The sequence below is a fragment of the Hipposideros armiger genome, unplaced genomic scaffold (assembly GCF_001890085.2).
Source record: "Hipposideros armiger isolate ML-2016 unplaced genomic scaffold, ASM189008v1 scaffold_190, whole genome shotgun sequence".
NCBI classification, from domain to species: domain Eukaryota; kingdom Metazoa; phylum Chordata; class Mammalia; order Chiroptera; family Hipposideridae; genus Hipposideros; species Hipposideros armiger.
Window position 1 is genome coordinate 2,480,847 of NW_017731540.1, and position 7,775 is coordinate 2,488,621.

The window sequence follows — 7,775 nt, forward strand, 5'->3', positions numbered from 1 at the left end:
ATCATACATATCTATTACAATTCCCTTGACTCCACTCCCACACTATACTCCACGTCCCGTGACTATATACATATATATATTCACTTATAGTTGACATTCAATATTATACAACATCAGCTTCAGGTGTACAGTGCAGTGATCAAGCCTCTACCCCATCCATGATGCAGCCTCCCTAGCAAGACATGAGACCACCTGACACCCTACAAAATATTTACAACATTATTAATTATATTCCCCAAACTGTCTTTCATATCCCTGTGGCAATATTGTAGTTACCTATTTATGCTGTCTAATCCCTTCCTCTTCTCCCTCATCCCCACCCCCTCTCAACTAGCAGCCATCAGTTGTTCCTCTATATCTCTGAGACTATTTCTGTTTACTTTGCTCGCTCATTCAGTTTTTTAGATTCCACATATAAGTGAGATCATATGGTACTTGTCTTTCTCTGACTGACTTATTTCACTTAACATAATAGTCTCTAAGTCCAGAGATAGGTTTATTTTTTTGCCCCCATTTACAGAGAAGGAGCATGAGACACAGAAAGGCAATGATTAACTCAAAGTCATGCAGTGTGTCAGGATTTAAACTCAAGCTATCTGGAACCAGAGATGGAGTTTGTAATCATAAACCCTAGTATAATATAAATGAACCCCAATCCAGCCAACAAAAACTGTATGAATAAGTTAAAGCACACATGTATACACATGTGTGCGTGCATGTGCACGCACACACACACACACACATACTCACAGACACATGCGCGCACACACACACACACACATTTACTGTTAAATGTTTTGATTGGCCTAACCAATCAGATTGATCTCAGAATAAAAGTCATTATTTTGTGCCTTAGCGTTCTCTTAAATCTAGTAAGCAGCATGTCAGAGATAATACCGCTTTAGTAAATGCAAGTTCCCACTATGTACCAGGCAGTATGCTTTACTTTCAGGGACTTAAACTTGTCCCCAAAGAGCTTTCAATCTATTCACAGATAGCATCTAACTTACTGAGAATAACATTATGCAAGTGGCGGAGCAATGAGATGAGAATGAAGACTTCTGATGGGGTAGGCGTAGAAGAGAGGGGGAAGACCAAACAAAGGAACAAATATCAGGAGAATAAATGCTGTTTGACAATATGAATTGAATTATAAGAAACAGGCAGAGCGCGAATGGATGCCAAACTTCTAATGATGCCCAACTGACTTGTGAGGAGACCAAAAATATTTTCTTTGAGCCGGCCGAGTGGCACGTTGGTTAAGAGTTGGCTTGGGACGCCAGCTCTGAGCAGCAGGGTCCTGGTTTGGATCCCACATGAGGGCCAGTGACGCTGCGCCCTCTACAGCTAAGATGGTGAACAACCGCTTCACCTGGAGCTGGGCTGCCTTGAGTCGCCAGCGATGGCATAGTCTGCAGTGGGGCTGGCCGGCAGCTGGTGTGCACTTTTGTGAGCTGCCATGACCCTCCGTCCAATGGCCGGTGAGTGACTGCAATAGCGAGGAAGAGAGCAATGATAATACCAACATGGGCCAGTGAAGCGACGTCCTCCACAACTAGACTGAAGAACAAAAGGACAGCAACTTGTCTGTTCCCCTTCCCCGNTTTTCATTTTCAATTTTACTTCAGAGCCACATGTAAGCACCCAAAGAGCCACATGTGGCTTGTGAGCTGCAGCTTGCTGACCCCTGGCAGCTCTTCCCGTCTCAAAAGTTTGCCAACTCCCGAGCTAAGCTGTCAGATCAGTGCCCCTGCCTATGTTTACTTGGACCCAAAGTAGAAGGCCCAAGAGAAGGACCTAGTGGCTTATTCATAGTTACAACATCTTTAAAGCAGAAATAACTGGGGGAACTGATCCAGAAAAGAGGAAGTTTGGGGCAGAAGGATTCTGTGGACAGAGTCCAGGAAATTCCACTGAATCAGAGTGTGGGTGACAATGAGATGAACAATTTTCATCTGGAGGAGGGGTAGGGGAGAGGGTGGACTGGAGTTCAGAAAGCGAAGACTCTTGCTTTTCCAGGGACCTTAAAAGGGAGAAAAACTGAAAGAGAAGCTACAAATGCCTGAGGTATTGCTATTGAAAGACAAACCCTATTGTCTGATAGTGGTGGTAGCAAATGATCTGGGTTATTTGTGACGGTCTTCCCAGAGAGACTCAAACTTTTCTTCACTCACTGGGGAACTCACCACGCTTCATGTCATAAATGAGGGCTTCTCATGGACTATTTCATGAGAAGGGTTTTGTGTAGTTTCTTAATAATCTGTTACAGAGCTGAGTTAAAAATCTCTCTCATGTCACTGGACAGGATATGGTAGAAGCTATATTGGGTGGGAGGTAGGACTAGATGACCTCTCAGACTCTTTCAACTAAAATAGATTAATATTTATTTTTTAATGCTATAACTTATGACATTAAAATGTCAAAAATGACTTAATTAGGGCAAACAACTAGAATTAAATCTGAAGCACAAACATACCATTTTATCATCTTTATCCCTGTAAGCCACATCAAATTATTTATAGGAATGAAGTGGGGTATAAATAAGTTGAGTGGGTGAATAAAATGTTATGTTGTAGCCTAACGTCATATTCAGACTAATATGAGTGAGCAGTGGCAAGTTTTGAGAGGTTCAAGAACATGGAAATGGAACCTTCAACCATGAGGACAATTCTAATAAACTTGGGTGATGGGGGAAAAGGACTGACAGTGTGTGTAAGTTTCATGAATTGCAACCTTTTTACAAAATGCTGGAAATGATTCAAAGGAAAAATGAACCATCAGGTGGTTCCCAGCATGCACTAGTGCGTTCCAAGGAGATACATGCCATGGCTATGGCTTTACGTTAATTTCTTTTTCAACCCAAATGTTCATTTTAGTCTCCTGAGAGATTTTTTTTGTCCCCAGTGTGACAAATTTTCCAATTTTGTAATGGAAGCCAGGAGAAAATGGAATTCTCTTTATAGAAATCCATTTTGTAGCCAACTTTCTTGAGATGCGTCTATCCCTGAAAGCAATTTCCCTCATCTAGTAGGGGCAGCTGAGGTGTTCAGGGCTGGCTAAGTGGATCTCTGACAATTTGCTCTTAGAGCTTCTAGGGGATTTAACACCCAGGCCTTGGGGGGAAATGCAGTGAGGTCTGCGCTTTCCAGGCCCTTCTCCTGTTGCACTAAATTCTGTTTTCAGTGCAGTGATTTCAGGGGGAAGTAGGCAGGATATGGGGCAGCAGGACTGGGCATAGCTTTAACATCCAAAGGTACCAGGTCAGTTACCTCTCATGTATCTCCAGCATGCTCTAGAATCTGGCTAGTAAACCGCACCCCTCACCAGGGAGATAAACGAAAGATAAGTCAACAATTAAGGGTGGCATCAAAGTACATCCCTGTCACAGATCAGAATGGCCACTGAGGATTTGTAGGAAAGTGAAGGAGTTTTCTAACGAGGACGAGAACTCATGTCTGGCTGGCTCCTTGCCCTGGCTTATGTTCCAATATGGCCTCTTTGGGGGCACATTTGTGATTATGTAATGGCAAAACAAAGCGTTTGGTAGTAAATTAAATCAGTTTTATACTATGTGGGTGACTTGCCTGCAGTGTATACCGCCAGGCTTTGATGCATTCCGATGTGGGAAATGTACTTGAGGCATGACAACTGGCTCTTCTCCATCTGTTCATGTTCCCCACTTGACTCATCCCTACTCTGTAAATACTCTCTGACTTGTTAGCAAGTTGAACAAATTTCAAAGCTCTGTGAACGAGTGCATGTAGGTCAGGAGTTACCTAGTGGGAGGCCTTAGAGGACACATAAGCTTGCCTTAGCATGAGAACTGTTTCATCTGTTTGACACTGGAGAACAACTACGTTGCTCACGCAAGCAAGAAGATGCAAATGAAGATCAGATGAGGGTGAGTGGGGAGGAAAATGGGCAGAAAGTAAGTTTATTCCCCCAAATAGAGAGTAAAACCTACCATTGGGATGTGATACAGAAAAGGAAATGTTCACAAGAGAACAAGACAAAAAACAAACAAACAAACAAACAAACAAACAAACAAACAAAACCCCACTGATATGCACAAACAGAAAGTTCTTAACTGAATTAACAGATTTTTTTTTTTAAAGATTATATTGGGGAATTGGGGGAGGGTAACAGTGTTGGGGAATTGGGGAAGGGGACCGGCCAAGTTGTTCTTCAATCTTCGTCGTGGAGGGCGCCAGTCGCCATCTGGCTTCCTGTTGGCAGTCCGTGGCCTCTAAGCTCAAGGTGCTGTGTTCAATCTTAGTTGCGGGTAGGCGTAGCCACCATCCCATGCGGGAGTCCAACCAGCAGCCTCATTGTTAAGAGTGCACGCTCTATCCACTGAGCCATCCAGGCGGCAGCTCGGCTCAAGGTGTCAAGTTCAGTCTTAGTTGCGGGTGCACACAGCCCACCATCAAACAGGCAATCTTGTTGTTACACCAGCTGAGCCATCCTGCTACCTGTTGGCAGCTCAGTGACAGCTCAGCTCTGGCGTAGCATTACTGGCCCATGTGGGAATCCAACCGGCGGCCTTGCTGCTCAGAGCTCGCACTCTTAAGTCAACTCTTAACCAACTGAGCCACTCGGCCGGCCCTGAATTAACAGATTTTTAACTGAAGCTTCTCAGTCCCCTTTCACTGGCTTCCATCATAGCATTTCAGGGCACCATCTGTGACTTGCCATGGCGGTGACACATCATTGTAAGCTTTCATGGGCATGCCATACTGCCCAACCCCAAGGGACAATGATTGAGTGTGAAGAAACAAGCACCCAATTTCACAGGCAAAACAATCAGAAAAACTAGAAAGTACACCTTGTGTAGTGGAGAGGAGCTGGTCGATTCTGTATTTACGCACCCACAGGTGAATGAATATGATAGGCCAGATTTCAGGCTTTTGTGAGCATGCTACCTCTCATAACACTAGCTTACATTTATTGAGTATTTGCTACAATCCAGGCAGTGTTCAGCTGCTCTACTGGTGAAAATCAATTTAGTTTTCACTATAATGAGATAGGTTTATTTACTTTTTAAAAGTTTTTTAAAATTATTTTTTATTGTGAAATACACATTTTTTAGAATTAGTTTCAGCTGTACAACACAGTGCAATAGTAATACTTTTTACCCCTCGNCCTGTAAAATTTCCAAGGCACAAGCAGAAGCTTTGGGAAGGACCACAGACTGGGAATGAAGGGGAGGCAGGGAATTTGGGAGAGTAAAGAAGACCCCAGGAGAGAAAGAGATGATGGAAGCAGAGGTTGGAGTGATCTAGGGCCACAGGCCAAAAATACAGGCAGCTTCTAGAAACTGAAGAAGATAAGGAAATGGATTCTCTCCTAGATCCTCCGGAAGGAACACAGCCCTGGTGATGCGTTTTAGACTTCTGACCTCCAGAACCTTAACTCTGCTAGTATAAAAGCCATGTAAATTCCCTAGATATTTCCTCCTTGCAGTTGTGTAAGTGAAAACCAAAATGGAGCTTACAGAATAATCATTTCTAAAACACAACACAAAATCTCATTCCTGCACAGAGAAAAGACCTACACACACTGACATATGGTGAACCTCTGAAATAAAAGCAGCATCTCCTGGTCACCCTTCAGGGAAGCAGCCCCTTCCCAGCGGACAAGCCCTGCCCATGGCCTATGCACATAGACCTTCCAGTCACTCTTTTTTAATGCCTCACTCTTAAATATAAATGGGCATCTATGAGACATTCAGATATTTGAGGAAATCCTCCAACATTTAAGACAGAAAATAAAATAATCTAGGAGAAACCTTGGAAGGAGAAACCTCAAGGAAGCAGAGACAATGCAGCAGCACAATGCTTTAGAGAAGATATGCTATCTATAATAAAATCATTGAGTTGTTACACACGGAATATTCAGAAACAGCAAAAAGGAGCTTGCTAGAAATTAAAAATAAGGTAGCAAATAAAAATGTAGAGGGTTGGAATTTAAAGTTGAGGATAGCATCGAACTTCAGATTGAAAGTGGAGGAAAAGGACTAAGAGGTAGACACTAGGAGAGAGAAGAAAACAAAATTAAAGATCAAACCAGGAGATCCAAAGCAATCTAATCGGCACTGAGGCCAGCAATAACAGAGAAAATGGAGGGGAAGAAACTATCAGAGACAGAACACAAGATAATTTTTCCAGAATTGAGGGACACACGTTTTTAGATTTATAGATCCCACTGAGTACCAAGCAAAATGGTTGAAGATCACACGAGAGCATATCATTATGAAATTTTAGATCACTAAAGATAAAGCTAAAATTTTATTACAGTAGCTTTTGGCTTCTTGACTTCAGCAAAATAATAGGTCAATGCCTTCAACTTTCAGAGGAATAATGAATTTCATCCCCAAACTATCAAGTAAGTATGCATGCAGAATGAAAAGTTTTAGACATGCAATTGAAAAAAAAATTCATCTGTCATGCGCCTCAGGAAGGCGGTGGAAGGTGTATCTCAGCAATACAAGGGGGAGAAAAGCAAAAAGAGAACATAGGACGCAGAAGAGAGGCAATCCCACACAAGGAAAGGCAATGGGACTCTTGGAATGACGGAGAAGGAACACAATGGGGGGATGACAGGAGAGTTCTGTTGGAGGCTTTAGTGACAAACTAATTGACAAATAGAGAGAGAAAAATAAAATGTTAGAGCTAGGCAATTAATGCAAGAAAACACAAAGTGTTGTACAAGAAAGGAAATGTATTTGTAGTACTATAAATAACAACAGATATTGTTTAATTAGTCAAAATAAACTCTATTTGGTATAATAAAAAAAAAGAAAAAAAAAAGAAGACTCCAGTGCTGTCTGTGTGAGGTGAGGAGGGAGCTAGGAAGTGAAGAATCTGGCATAAAGAAGGGTCAGGAAATTCTGTGGAGGACGCTCAGTGCTGCCTGAAGAACAATAATAGCAGTGAGCTATTGCTCCACAAATCTACACAGTGAAACTCCATGATACTTAGTAGTTGGAATAAACAAGTTCGCTTCTCTGTGGGAGCATTCCCCAAACTTTAATGTCACCAACTGGGATAAATTATATTATTGGTCCTAATTATTCACCTCATTTGCTACAAAAGGATGATATATCCCTCCTTTGCTCTGTGCTGTAGTGTATACCTCTACTCCTTTGAGGTCAGGCTCCACCATATAACATGCTGTGGCCATTGGAATGTAAGTGGAAGCGACATATGTCACCTGCAAGCAGACATCTGGAGAGCTGTCGTGAGGTTTGACCATTGCCCTGTCCCTCTGCCATGAGAATAGCATGCACCAGCCAAGGGCTGCCCACCAGCCTGGATCCCAGCATGAAGAAGACATAAGGAGCTGAGCCAAGCTGCAGGTGAGCCATGCTGACGTGTGCTGTGAATGAGACACAGACCTTTGCTCTGTGAGTCCCTGAGATGCTGGGGTTACAACAGCATCATCTAGTGAATGTGGAATACGCAAACCCACTTTACACTGCATGGAGGCTCCCTGTTTTCCTGCGTGTTAGGTGGCATGGGACTACAGTTCTGAGGGAGGGTGTGTCCTTGCCAGAAAGAGGAATCCTTGGCCCCTATAGAGTGGGCAGGGAAATCAGGAGGTCTCCGGCAACTAGCTGACCAGCTAAGCCAGGGGTCGGCAAACTGCGGCTCGCGAGCCACATGCGGCTCTTTGGGTACGTTCCGTCTCAAAAGTTTGCCGACCCTTGGAAGAGCCAATCCTGTCCCTCACAACAATTTAAAAATTATTCGAGAGCCATAAATATATCTTTTTTT